This window comes from Chlorocebus sabaeus, chromosome 26, assembly GCF_047675955.1.
Source record: "Chlorocebus sabaeus isolate Y175 chromosome 26, mChlSab1.0.hap1, whole genome shotgun sequence".
NCBI classification, from domain to species: domain Eukaryota; kingdom Metazoa; phylum Chordata; class Mammalia; order Primates; family Cercopithecidae; genus Chlorocebus; species Chlorocebus sabaeus.
Genome location: NC_132929.1, coordinates 16,943,322 through 16,957,659, shown reverse-complemented (window position 1 = coordinate 16,957,659; position 14,338 = coordinate 16,943,322). Strand labels below are relative to the sequence as shown.

Genomic DNA, 14,338 nt, shown 5'->3' with positions numbered 1-14,338 from the left:
TCCGCCTGCCTGACCTCCCAAAGTGCTGGGATGACAGGCGTGTGGCACCGCGCCAGGCCACAAATTTAACTTTTTAAAGGTCAGTTAACTCAGCACAAGGCGGCTACTTGATGACCGTAATAAAGTACTTTTCGGTAAAATGCTAAGGGCCAGATTGAAATGGATTAAACAATGACACCCAAAGGAACTGAAATAACAGCACATTTAACTTTTAGAAAGTTCTAATTCTTATCTATACCTAGGCCTTACACTAGGCAATTCTCACCACATATCCTGGTGGTTGGGTCGATTACGTGTATTACGTTTTCTCTTTCGTAGAGACGGGGTCTTGCTATGTTGACCAGTCTAATGGACTGCTCTAAGACGTTTGGCCTGAGGTGATCCTTCCAGGCAGGAGGATCACTACAGGCCAGGAGACTGGGACCAGCCCACTAGACTGGGCAACATAGCGAGACCCCAAGTTTAGTAAATGTGGGTGGCAGTGGACTCAAATTGTAGAGTTGGCACAGGTAAAAGTAATTATTCACTTTTCAAAGGCATACTGTATGGATGTGAGAACAGGCTGGCATTTCCGATAACAGGTCTGCGTGTTCCCAAGTCCTTGTATCCTACAACCTTCACATAGACATCTAACTATGCTCTTACCTAACCTCTAGCGCTCTTGGTCCCAGAGTCTAAATAGGAGCCCCAAACTAATCACTGTATAGTAGTCGAACTTCCCGGCACTTCCCCGACAATCTACAACCCCATCCAAAGGGGTCAGAAACTGGTAATAAAATACCAGCTATGAGCCTCTCCTTCCCCTCAAGAGATCTATCAATTCGGCCTCACCTTCCCACCTCTAGCCTGCGGGAACAAACATCCCAGGATCCCGGGCGGTTTCGATTGACGTTACTTCCGGGAAAAGTAACCTTGCTTCGGCGGTTGCGGGCCTGAAAAGCTCTCGCGACATTTCCTCCCGCGAGATCTGCTTGCTCACTGTAGCGATGACATCCTCCTCCTCCTCCCCGCCGCCTTTCGGCAATCTTCGCCAGTCCCAGCCCCGACCAATCTGTACTCAGATGGCATGGATCAGGGTCTCCCCTCGAACCCCGGTTCGCACGGGGCGTCAGGTGGCAGCGGCGGGGTGCGAGCTGCGCGAGGCCGACGGCAGCGGCACTGCGGGTGGCCACGGGCAGGCGACAAGCAGTGAGTGTGGGCGGGGCGGGGGTAACCCACCCGTGTAGCGGCTCGATTGTTCTGGCCTGGCTATGGCGCCTCTCCTCCCCCCCGCCATGGCTCCCCGTGTCCCTGCTCCGCTCCTCTCAGTGAGTGAAAGTGGCCGCCGCCGCCGCCGGCCCAGCGCCCGCAGCCGCCTCAGCGCCGCCGCCATCTTGGGGTCCCAGGAGCCGCGGAGGGAGCGAGCTAGGAGCGTCCACGCCCAACGCAGTCACCGTCCCACGGCCTCAGAGAGCGAACCGCGGCTCCACCGTCGGCGGGGCGACCCCCCCCTCCGGACCCCGCCCGCACCCCGCCCCCCCTCCGCCGCCGTCGCGGCGGCGGGGCCAGGCGGCCCGAGGTGAGGCGACTAGACGTGGGCGGGCGAACGGAGAGGGGGTTGTGTAGGTCGTGTTGCGCCCCTCTCTGCTGGCGACAACTGGGCCGCGTCTTAAAGGGGCCGTCGCCCCCGGCCCTTGCATTTGTTGGGGTTAGTATGGAGGATGGGTGTGGACACTCCCCGCAGGATTGGGACCTCGGTGACTAGGGCCTTGTCCTTCCCGTCTCTTATCTCTGGAGACCCGGGGTCATGCGGTGACCTCAGCTACCTGAGGAAGCCCGTGGGGCGCCCACACGTGGGGAGTGTGTTAGACCAGGTGCACGTGGGACCCGGTGGGGCGGTGTCGGGCTAACACGTGTGTAGGTTTGGGGGTGGGCAGGGGCAGGGCGGAGGCTGGAAGGCCTTGAGTGGGAACCCCGTGAGGGTTGTATATCTGTCATTTTAAACAAATGAGATCAAAGGGCTCGTTAGTGTAAGTGTCAATTTGTAAGGGGCAAGTTAAGATATGGTTGAATGGTGCACGCTGCTGGCTGGTGTTGGGTGAGGGCAGGCTGACACCTGCATAGACTTAGGAGTGTCTAGATGACACCCCTTCTGGTTTTTTAGGTTTTTGCAGAGCGACTAGGAAAGTGTCATCCTATTTTGACACTTCTTCTTGAGCTTGCTAATGAAAAGTACTACTTCCGTAATCTCCGAGGCTGGAAGCCCCCTACAGTTTAGGAGTGACAGAGCCTAGGAAGCCACTTACTATTCTAGTTAACAGCCAACTGTGCCTGGAATTCTTTGATTCACACACTGTCTCTAGTTTGATGTACTTGTTAGAAATGGGGGAAGGAATTTGGAGGTTGACCTGGCTAACGTCACAGGTTAGTTTTCCAGTCAGTGACTTTCATTATTTCCTTCACAAAATAATTGTGGCTTTTCAGTGGCAATATAAATTAAATAATAGCTTTATTGAAATATGATTCAAATACCAAAAGATTCAGCTTTCTAAAGTGTATAATGCAGTGATTTTCTAAAACTATATTTATTAAGTTCTGTAGCCATCAACCACTATTTTAATCACCCTAAAATTAATCACCTTAAAAAAGAATCTCTAGAAGCCATTTAGCAGTCACTCCCCATTCCCTCTCTCTCCAGCCTCAGGTAACCACTAATATATTTTCTGCCTAGATTGCCTAAAAAAAGAAACATACAACATGTATCTTTCTTTGCCTGGTTTGTTTCACTTAACATGGTGTTTTCAGGGTTCATCCATGTTGTAGCATATATCGGAACTTAATTCTTTATTTTTTGTTATTTTTTTATTTTTTGAGAATGAGCCTCCCTCTGTCGCCCAGGCTGAAGTGCGGTGGCGTGGTCCCGACTCACTGCAACCTCTGCCTCCCAGGTTCAAGCGCTTCTCGTGGGTCAGCCGAGTAGCTGGGATTACAGGCGGCTGCCACCACACCCGGCCAATTTTTGTATTTTTAGTAAAGACGTGGTTTCACCATGTTGACCAGACCTGTCTCGAACTCCTGACCTCAAGTGATCGGCCTGCCTTGGCCTCCCAGAGTGCTGGGATTACAGGCATGAGCCACCGCACATGGCCTCATTCGCTTTTAATGCCTAATAATATTCTGTTGTAGTTGCATTTTATGTTTGAAATTTCCAAGCTCCTCCTCCTATAAAACAATTTGAGATCATTATGTGTGGTAAAAGTTGCATACCTTCTAGACTTTAAAATGAATTTTGTTTTTAAGGGATTAAATTCCATCGTTTTTGTTTACTGTGTTCTTTTCCTCTACATTTTATTTCAGTAGAAACTGAATCAATTTTTGAAAGTCTGTAAATTGTGATAGGAAATAATTGTAGTGAGCACAAATGTGATTAGAAAAGTTTATGACTAATAAAAACATTTTGAGTACATCAAGGTGGAAATGTGATTAAGCCAAAGCAACAAATCAAGAGCTATGATGCTGGGTATGGTGTCTCAAGCCTGTAGTCCATTACTCAGGAGGCAAGAGGATCACTTGAGTCCCTTGTGAGCTATGATTGTGCCAGTGCACTCAAGCCTGGGCGGAGAGTGAGACCCTGTTTCTAGAAACAAAACAAAACAAAACAAATTATAAGCTGTGGTATTAGAAGTTCACTTAATGAAAGTTTGTTGGCCGGGTGCGGTGGCTCATGCCTGTAATCCCTGCACTTTGGGAGACTGAGGCGGGTGGATCACCTGAGGTCAGGAGTTCGAAACCAGCCTGGCCAACATGGTGAAACTCCGTCTCTACCAAAAATACAAAAAATTAGCTGGGCGTGGTGGCACACACCTGTAATCCCAGCTACTCAGGAGGTTGAGGCAGGAGAATCGCTTAAACCTGGGAGGCAGCGGTTGCAGTGAGCCGAGATCACACCACTGCACTCCAGCCTGGGCAACAAGAGCAAACTCCATCTCAACAAAACAAAACAAACAAACAAAAAAACTGGCTAGGGGATTTTATATGTCAACCTACAAATTCACATTAAATAGGCTAGGCTTGGTGGCTCACACCTGTAATCCCAGCACTTTGGGAGGCCTAGGCAGGCGGATTGCTTGAGCTCAGGAGTTTGAAATCAGCATGGACAACATGGCAAAATCCTGTCTCTACAGAAAGTACAAAAATTAGCTAAGCATGGTGATGTGCACCTGTAGTCCCAACTACTTGGGAGGCTGAGGTGGGAGGATGGCTTGAGCCCAGGAGGTGGAGATTGCAGTGAGCCGAGATCGAGCCACTGCACTCCAGCCTGGGCGACAAGAGCCCAAGCTGGCTCGACAACAACAACAATGACAAAATACACATGAAATGTAAATGCTAGGACGCAGTGGATTTTAGAGTGGACAGAGTGGGTTAGTGTTCATAGGAGATCGAGTTTTTGTAGGAAAACAGTTGAAAGTTTTTGTTTTTTTTTTTTGAGATAGAGTCTCACCCTGTCACCAGGCTAGAGTGCAGTGGCACGATCTAGGCTCACTGCGGCCTCTGCCTCCTGGGTTGGAGAAATTCTCCCAAGCAGCACATGCCACCACGCCTGGCTAATTTTTGTATTTTTAATAGAGACGGGGTTTCACCGTGTTGGCCAGGCTGGTCTCGATGTCTTGATCTTATGATCTGCCTGCCTCGGCCTCCCAAAGTGCTGGTATTACAGGTGTGAGCCACTGTGCCCAGCCAACAGTTGAAAAGTTTTAAAGTTGGATCTTAAGTATCAAAATCTTGATATGATAGGCTATAGCATGTAGAGAATGAGAAGGGCATACTAATATCAGACAATACTAATATCAGATACTAATATCAGATAATATCAATACTAATACCACATACTAATATCAGATACTAATATCAGACAACTTTTGTGAGTCAGTATGGTAGATACCTTATATATTATCATTTTAATTCTCATGAAACTTCCTGGTAGTTATCCTCATTTTACAGATGAGAAAATTGAAACCAACTTAAATCACATAGCCAGTAAATGACAGAATCAGTATTCTGTTTTTGTTACAGTCCTTCTGCCTTCCCCATAAATATTTTGAAGAGTATTTTCGGCCAGGCCTAGTGGTTTACACTTGTAATTCCAGCACTTTGGGAGGCAGAGGAGGGAGGATTACATGAGCTTGAGTAGCTTGAGACCAGCCTGGTCAACATAGCGAGACCTCATCTCTACAGAAAATAAAATTTTTGGACTAGGGTGATGTGTACCTGTAGTTCAGCTACTTGGAAAGCTGAAATGGGAGGTTTGCTTGAGCCCGGGAAGTTGAGGCTACAGTGAACCCTGATTGTGCCACTGCACTCCAGCCTGGGCAACAGAGCTATTCCCTCCAGAACAGGGTTCTTAACATTTTTTTAATTTTAATTTTTATTTTTTTATTTTTTATTTTTTGAGACGGAGTCTCGCTCTGTCGCCCAGGCTGGAGTGCAGTGGCCGGATCTCAGCTCACTGCAAGCTCCGCCTCCCGGGTTCATGCCATTCTCCTGCCTCAGCCTCCCGAGTAGCTGGGACTACAGGCAGCCGCCACCTCGCCCGGCTAGTTTTTTTTTGTAGTTTTAGTAGAGACGGGGTTTCACCGTGTTAGCCAGGATGGTCTCGATCTTCTGACCTCGTGATCCGCCCGTCTCGGCCTCCCAAAGTGCTGGGATTACAGGCTTGAGCCACCGCGCCCGGCCAACATTTTTTAATGTATCTTGAACCCGTTTGTAGTCTGAAGACACCTATTCTGTTGGGCAAGAGGTATTTTTTCCCCCTCCCGGCAAAGAGGTTTTTTTTTTTTGAGACAGAGTTTTGCTCTTGTAGCTCAGGCTGGAGTGCAATGGTGTGATTTCGGCTGACTGCAGCCTCCACCTCCCAGGTTCAAGGGATTCTCCTGCCTCAGCCTCCCGAGTAGCTAGGATTTTGCACCACCACACCCGGCTAATTTTTGTATTTTTGGTAGAAACGGGGTTTCACCATGTTAGCTAGGCTGGTCTCAAACTCCTGACGTCATGATCCGCCCACCTTGACCTCCCAAAGTGCTGGGATTATAGGTGTGAACCACTGTGCCTGGCCTGTTTTTGAAACTTCTTAGTAAATAAGATTGTGTTAAGGCTTAAGAACAGACCAGACCATTTAAAAAAAAAATCATTTTTTTTGAGACGGAGTCTCGCTCTTTGGCCAGGCTGGAGTGCAGTGGTGCGATCTCGGCTCACTGCAACCTCCGCCTCCCGGGTTCAAGCAATTCTCCTGCTTCAGCCTCTTGAGTAGCTGGGACTACAGGCATGTGCCATCATGCCCAGCTAATTTTTGTATGCTTAGTAGAGATGGGGTTTCACCATGTTGACCAGGCTGGTCTGGAACTCCTGACCTCAGGTGATCTGCCTGCCTCTACCTCCCAAAGTGCTAGGATTATAGGCGTGAACCACTGTGGCTGGTCTATTTTATTTTTTAAGCGTTAACTGTTCCTTATTTGATATTACACATAAACCACACCCTAAAGTGCTTTTCAGTAAGTAAAAGGAACCATTTTAGTTACAAGGAATTCTAATTAGCTTGGCATAGTTAAGGCCAAAAGTGTAGACATTGCTGCCTTATCATCAGCCCTTTCCTTTAAGAGGCAAATAAAAACAAAACACAGGTGAATTGTGCTTGGTTCTGAGACAATGAAGGAATTTTGCCAGTGTTTATATGGGCTAACATAACCAGTTATATAAATCTAAATATAAAGCCAATCTCCTATAGGTTTTAAGATGGCATTCACCATCTTGATGAAAAGTTGAACATTACTAATGAAGTTCAGTCATATCTTTAGAAGGGGAAACCAGTGGTATCATTTACTTAATTGGAATTACTGTTAAAATAAAAACCAAGACCTTCACGGTAGCTCACACCTGTAATCTCAGCACTTTGGGAGACCGAGGCAGGCAAATCACTTGAGTCTAGGAGTTTGAGACCAGCCTGGGCAATATGCCAAAACCCCATCTCCAGAAAAAAATTAGCTGGGCATGGTGGTGCATGCCTGTAGTCCCAGCTACTCTGGAGGCTGGCTAAAATGGGAGGATCGCCTGAGCTCAGCAGGTCAAGGCTACAGTGAGCTGTGATCCTGCCACTTAACTCCAGCCTGGATGACAAGCGAGACCCTGTCTAAAAAATAAAAGAGGCCGAGTACCGTGGCTTAAATTTGTAATCCCAGCACTTTTGGAGGCCGAGGCGGGTGTATCATGAGGTCAAGCGATCGAGACCATCCTGGCCAACATGGTGAAATCCCATCTTTACTAAAAACACAAAAATTAGCTGGGCGTGCTGGCGCGTGCCTATAGTCCCAGCTACTTGGGAGGCTGAGGCAGTAGAATCGCTTGAACCCTAGAGGTGGAGGTTGCAGTGAGCCAAGATTGCGTCCCTGCACTCCAGCCTGGTGACAGAGGGAAACTCCGTCTCAAAATAAAAATAAAAATAAAAATAAAATCCAAAAAACCAAGTATATTCGTTTAACCACGGCCAGTTTTCTTTTTCTTCTTTTTTTTTTTTTTGAGACGGAGTTTTGCTTGTCGCCTAGGTTGGTGTGCAGTAGCATGATCTCAGCTCACTGCAACCTCTGCCTCCCAGGTTCAAGCAATTCTCCTGCCTCAGCCTCCCCAGTAGCTGGGATTACAGGCATCCGCCACCATGCGTGGCCATTTTTTTTTTCTTTTTGAGATGGAGTCTTACTCTGTTGTCCAGGCTGGAGTGCAGTGGTACTGTCTCGGTTCACTGCAACCTCCACCTCCTAGGTTCAAGTGATTCTTCTGCTTCAGCCTCCTACGTAGCTAGGACTACAGGTGCTTGCCACCACACCTGGCTAATTTTTGTATTTTTAGTAGAGATGGGGTTTTACCATGTAGACCAGGCTGATCTCAAACTCCTGACCTCAGGTGATCCATCCGCCTCAGCCTCCCGAAGTGCTGGGGTTATAGGTATGAGCCACTGCGCCTGGCGTAATTTTTTTATTTTTAGTAGAGACGGGGTTTCACCATGTGGCCAAGCTGATTTTGAACTCCAGACCTCAGGTGATCCACCTGCCTCAGCCTCCCAAAGTGCTAGGGTTACAGCCATGAGCCACTGTGCCTGGCCAGACATTTCTGTTTTGTAATAAATATGGCAGTGATCAATTACTCATTAGTACATTTTTTGTTTTTTGTTTTTTTTGCAGTGTCTTACTCTGTCACCCAGGCTATAGTGCAGTGGGGCAGTCTCGGCTCACTGCAACCGCTGCCTCCCGGGTTCAAACAATTCTCCTGCCTCAGCCTCCCTAGAAGCTGGAATTATAGGTGCCCACCACCATGCCCAGCTAATTTTTGTATTTTTAGTAGAGATGGGGTTTCACCATGTTGGCCAGGCTGGTCTCGAGCTCCTGACCTCGAGTGATCTGCCCGCCTTGGCCTCCCAAGGTGCTGGGATTACAGGCGTGAGCCACTGTGCCTAGCCATTAGTAGCTTTTTTGAGGTAAGCTGTCAAATCTGTCCTTTTCTGCCTTATTAATGCTGGCAAAGATCATTTTTGTTCCAGGAATGTACTTCTTGGGATTCTCCAAATACTATATCAGTGTATCCTCCCCCTAGGCGATGCTTTTTTTCTTACTGGCATCTGTGTAAGTGAATCCAATAGCCTGACCTGTCTTCTTTCCAAAGAGACTGTGGAGATTTGGCCCAGTCTTTTGCTGGCCTCCCTTTTCCATGGTGTGGCACTGGGTGTGCTTCTGATCCCACATATTCTTGCGTTTTTCAACATCACCCTTATTTAATTTTCTGTTTTGTACAAAGGTTCCTGTTCTGAGGGTGGATGTCCTGCTGTCTCAGTGTCTACTTAATAGCGTTGTTAGATATAAATGAGGCAATCCATGTGATGTGCTTAGCACCATTCCTGATACATAATGTTTAATAAATACTATATATTGTTAGTTGAATTGAACCCCCATTTAACAGTGGAACTATTGAGACCCAGAGTGGGTAGCTGCCAGTCCTCGTCTATTTATGGCTTTTCAATGGATTCACCTCATAGCTCTTGACTTCATCATCTTTCTTCCTTACCATGCTGTTTCCACTGAAAGTTGTATCGTTTAATTCAGTTAAAATTACTGCTTGATAAAAGTATTCTGTTTGATACTGTAATGGTGGACACGTGGCATTATGCATTTGTCATAACCCATAGAACTTTACAGCACAAAGAGTAAAGCTTGTTTGTTTATTTATTTATTTATTTATTTATTTATTTATTTATTTTTTGAGGCATAGTCTTGCTCTGTTGCCAAGGCTGGAGTGCAGTGGTGCGATCTTGGCTCACCATGACCTCTGCCTCCTGAGTTCAAGCGATTTTCCTGCCTCAGCCTCCCTAGTAGCTGGGATTACAGGCGTGCACCACCATGCCCAGCTAATTTTTGTATTTTTAGTAGGGACGGGGTTTCACCATGTTGGTCAGGCTGGTCTCACACTCCTGACCTCGTGATCCACACGCCTCGGCCTCCCAAAGTGCTGGGATTACAGGCATGAGCCACCATGCCCGGCCTATTTATTTATTTATTGAGACGTAGTCTCGCTCTGTTGCCCAGACTGGAATGCAGTGGCACGATCTCAGCTCACTGCCACCTCTGTTTCCCAGGCTCAAGCGATTCTCCTGTCTCAGCCTCCTGAGTAGCTGGGATTACAGGTGCCCACCAGGGCACCCAGCTAATTTTTGTACTTTTTTTTTTTTTTTGAGGCGGAGTGTAGCTCTGTTGCCCAGGCTGGAGGGCAGTGGCCGGATCTCAGCTCACTGCAAGCTCCGCCTCCCGGGTTCACGCCATTCTCCGGCCTCAGCCTCCCGAGTAGCTGGGACTACAGGCGCCCGCTACCTCGCCTGGCTAGTTTTTTGTATTTTTTAGTAGAGACGGGGTTTCACCGTGTTAACCAGGATGGTCTCGATCTCTTGACCTCGTGATCCGCCCATCTCGGCCTCCCAAAGTGCTGGGATTACAGGCTTGAGCCACCGCGCCCGGCCAATTTTTGTACTTTTAGTACTGACAGGGTTTCACCATGTTGGCCAGGCTGGCCTCGAACTCCTGACCTTAAATGATCCACCCGCCTTGGCCTCCCAAAGTGCTGGGATTATAGGCATGAGCCACCACGCCCGGCCTAGGTAGTTATTTTTTTAATGACAGAGTCTTCTACTGTCACCCATACTGGAGTGCAGTGTCACGATCATGGCTCACTGCAACCTTCACCTCCTGGGTTCAAGCAATTCTCCTGCCTCAGCCTCCGAAGTAGCTGGGATTACAGGTGTGTGCCACAATGCCTGGCTAATTTTTGTATTTTTAGTAGAGATAGGGTTTCACCGTGTTGGCCAGGCTGGTCTCAAACTCCTGGTCTTGAACTCCTGGCCTCAAGTGATCGCCTGCCTTGGCCTCCTGAAGTGCTAGGATTACAGGTGTGATCTGCTGTTCTGGGCTAAGAGTAAGCTTCAATGTATGCAAGTTAAAAAAAATTTTTTTAGAGGTCAAGGCCTCAGGCATGCAAACCTTGGCAGGAGAAACTATCACAAATGTGTGAAACAATCTTGCTAAATGGGAGGAAGGTGCTGTTTTAAGTAACTTGGGAAATGAGTGAACTCTGTAAGACAAAAGGAACTGTACATAAGCCTTATACTTTAATTCATAAAGTTACATCCCAAAGGGTTAGAGGTTAACAATTCTGATACTGGTTTAAATGAAAATGTGTTACTGATTATGTATGTAACTACAATTGAACAGTTAAGTAAATGGATGGCAGGAGGCAGGCTTTTCACTGTTGAAGTGGGATTTACAGATAAGCAAGGTGAGGAGGCTAGAATAATCTTTGTGGTAATGGATTCAAATTGGAGATACCAGTGCAAAATAGTTCCATGTTTATATGTAGAAATATTTGTAGATATATGTACATACTTGAGTTAATATACACAGATATATTTCCATTCTTTGTCAGCTGAGAAAGTTGAAAGAAACAACACCTAGGAGTGCACCTAGTGTCCAGATCTTGGTTTCTTTTCTTCCTTGAGACATGGGTCTTGACCTGTCACCCAGGCTGGAGTGCAGTGGCATGCTCACTGCAACCATGACCTTCCAGACTCAAGCTATCCTCCCACCTCAGCCTCCCAAATAGCTGGGGCTGGGACCGCAGGTGTATGCCACTATGCCCAGCTAATCTAATTTTTTTCTTTTTTTCTTTCTTTTTTTTCTTTTTTTTTTTTTTTTGAGACAGGGTCTGGCCCTGTCACCCAGGCTGGGTTTTGGTGGTGCAATCTCAGCTTACAGCAACCTCTGTCTCTTGGGCTTAAGCCATCCTCGCATCCCAGCCTCCCAGGTAGCTGGGATTATAGGTGCTCGCCACCACGTGTGGCTAATTTTTGTATTTTTCATAGAGATGGGATTTCGCTATGTTGCCCAGACTGGTCTCAAACTCCAGAGCTCAAGTGATTGGCCTCCCAAAATGCTGGTATTACAGGCGTGAGTCACTGCGATCAGTCAAAGTTTTCTGTTTTTATAGAGAGGTGGGTCTCCCTATGTTACCCAGGCTGGTCTTGAACTGGTGGGCTCAAGCAGTCCTCCTGCCTCATCCTCCCAAATCATTGGGATTATAGGTGTGAGCCAGGACACCTGGCCCCGGATCTTAGTTTCTAATACTATTCTCCAGTAAAAGAAACTAGGGCTCCTTGGAGAAATGGTTGATTCTGTGATTGGGGCAGGAAATATATATAAGATGAACCTTGAGTATCTTGTGCCAAAAAATAAGAAGGTGCTCTAAAAACAACAACATTTCACATTAATGGGGTTATGTCAAAGAAGCAAAGGAACCAACTGAAAGTTTCCGGTGACCAAAGCTGGAACAATTTGAGTAGCAAAATCAAAGTAGAATTGGATTATGACCCATATTATAAAATAAAGTTTTATATTGATATAAACAGATGATTGAATGATTGAATAAATTAAAATACTCTTTGAAATACTCCAGTGGCATAGTATTATGTCCTGGGAGCCTCTAATTTGCTGCAAGTACTTCAGACTTGGAGTACTTAATTTTGTGGGGCTTTGAAGTCACACTTCTTGGATTCCCATCTTGGCGCACTTCTGTTTGTATGATCTTGGGTGAGTTAGTTAAGCTCAGTTTTTGGTAAAATGGTGGTTGTAATAATATCGACATCATATAAGGTTTAAATGAAAATGCAAACACATATGAAACATTTGGCACATGAATCTCAGTAGAATGGTTGTGTATGTAGCCTCCTTACTAAGTATTTGAGAAAATAGAGAAATTTGGATCCCCACTTGGAATTCTTTATAATGGAGGTACCTCCCAACCCCCAAGCTTCTTGCATAAAGGAAAATGTCTAACATTTGAAGAAATGTTTATCAACCACCTGGTTTGATGTAAACATATCTCCTTGTTGATTGTTAGACCACATAGTTAATAGAGTGAAAGTAATTACATTTACTCTTTATATAATCATCACAGATATGACTGACTGAAATATCTACAGTTTGAAAAGCAGGATCCAGTTAGTGTACAGTTCAACTCATGCTTATTTGCAGATGGTTTGTCTTTGGGATGAATTACCTTAACTTTGATTTTCAGTCTTCTTTGAGGAACACAGTTCTACATAACTTCTCTGTTACTGCCCAGACTGGTTAAGTGTGTCCACTCCCATAATGAACACTGACTTTTAGCATAGTAAAATTAAGTATAAAAGTGAATTTTGTACAGAATATATAATTCTGTACAATATAAATACTGATAAGAAGTTGGCCGGGTATGGTAGCTCATACCTATAATCCCAGCACTTTGGGAGGACGAGGCAGACAAATCACTTGAGGTCAGGAGTTTGAGACCAGCCTGGCCAACGTGGTGAAACCTCATCTCTACTAAAATACAAAAAAAGTTAGCTGGGCGTGGTGGCTCACGCCTGTAATCCCAGCTACTCAGAAGGCTGAGGCAGGAGAATCCCTTGAATCTGGGAGGCGGAGGTTGCAGTGAGCCGAGATCGGACCGCTGCACTCCAGACTGGGAGAAAGAGCAAGACTACCCATTAAAAAAAAAAAAAAAAAAAAAAGAAAAGAAGTAAGGGCCTAGTAGTAACTAGAGAGTATGAAGCAATCAGCCCAGAATTACTCATGAACACAGCTCAGGAAGTCTGATATATGAGAGTATGATTCTGAAGCATACAGTTTACCATTAACATGAAGCTGTTGGCAGGGCAGCTGAAGTATGATCAGAGTTCGCATTCAGGATAATGAAGAGCCAGAGTTCAGGGTGTGGAACAGGCTATTCAGTGATGAATTGTTCCGAAAACATTGAATAGTTCTTTCATCCTTAGCAATACAGTATGAGCGTGTGGTCAGATGAATTTTATTTTACTTTATTGCTTTTTTTTTTTTTTGAGACGGAGTTTTGTTCTTACTGCCCAGACTGGAGTGCAGTGGCCACAACCTCCGCCTCTCGGGTTCAAGCAATTCTGCTGCCTCCACCTCCCAAGTAGGTGGGATTACAGGCATGCGCCACCATGCCTAGCTAATTTTGTTGTGTTTTTAGTAGAGACGAGGTTTCTCCATGTTGGTCAGGCTGGTCTCGAAACTCCTGACCTCAGGTGATCAGCCTGCCTTGGCCTCCCAAAGTGCCAGAATTATAGGTGTGAGCCAGCACGCCTGGCGGTGAGATGAATTTTAAAGAGCCTTTTTGCTCGAAGTGAGACAGGTCTAATAGGAAGTTAAGAGCCATTTTAAAGGAACTCTTAATTTGGCTGGAATGTGGGGAAGTCGTAAAAGATTAAATTGAAAAGGTAACTCAAAACCAGATGATAAAGGTCTTTAAATTTCAGGCTGAAGAATTTAGATTTTATTGAGTTTTGGAAAACTATTGAGGAACTAATGACATAATCAGAATGATGAATTTGGGCTGGGTGTGGTAGCTTACACCTGTAATCCCAGTGCTTTGGGAGGCTGAGGCAGGTGGATCACTTGAGGTCAAGAGTTTGAGATCAGCCTGACCAACATGGTGAAACCCCTTCTCTACTGAAAATAGGAAAAATTAGCTGGGTGTAGTGATGGGCACCTGTAATCCCAGCTACCTGGGAGGCTGAGGCAGGAAAATTGCTTGAGCCAGGGAGGTGGAGGTTGCAGTGAGCTGGGATCGCGCCACTGGACTCCAGTCGGGGTGGCAAAGCGAGACTGTGTCTCAAAAAAATATAAAACAAGAATGATGATTTGGGAATACTGATCTGAAAGTATCTGTGAGGATGAATTAGAGTGATAAGAACCTGGAGGTGGGAAACTCAATTAGG

At 46.1% G+C, this 14,338-nt stretch overlaps 1 protein-coding gene across 4 annotated transcripts in view; it reads left to right on the top strand.

Moving 5' to 3' along the window:
- The first annotated feature begins 1,249 nt into the window (after window positions 1-1,249).
- Window positions 1,250-14,338, top strand: part of INO80 (INO80 complex ATPase subunit) — a 140,623-nt gene continuing 127,534 nt past the window's right edge. For 3 of the 4 annotated variants that reach the window (XM_008016982.3, XM_008016985.3, XM_008016984.3), the window contains exon 1: window positions 1,250-1,558. The gene's annotated coding sequence lies outside the window, so the exon portion shown is untranslated. Of the gene's footprint in view, window positions 1,559-1,585; window positions 1,688-14,338 lie in introns of those variants that run through there. The other variant, XM_008016983.3, reaches the window with a different exon arrangement.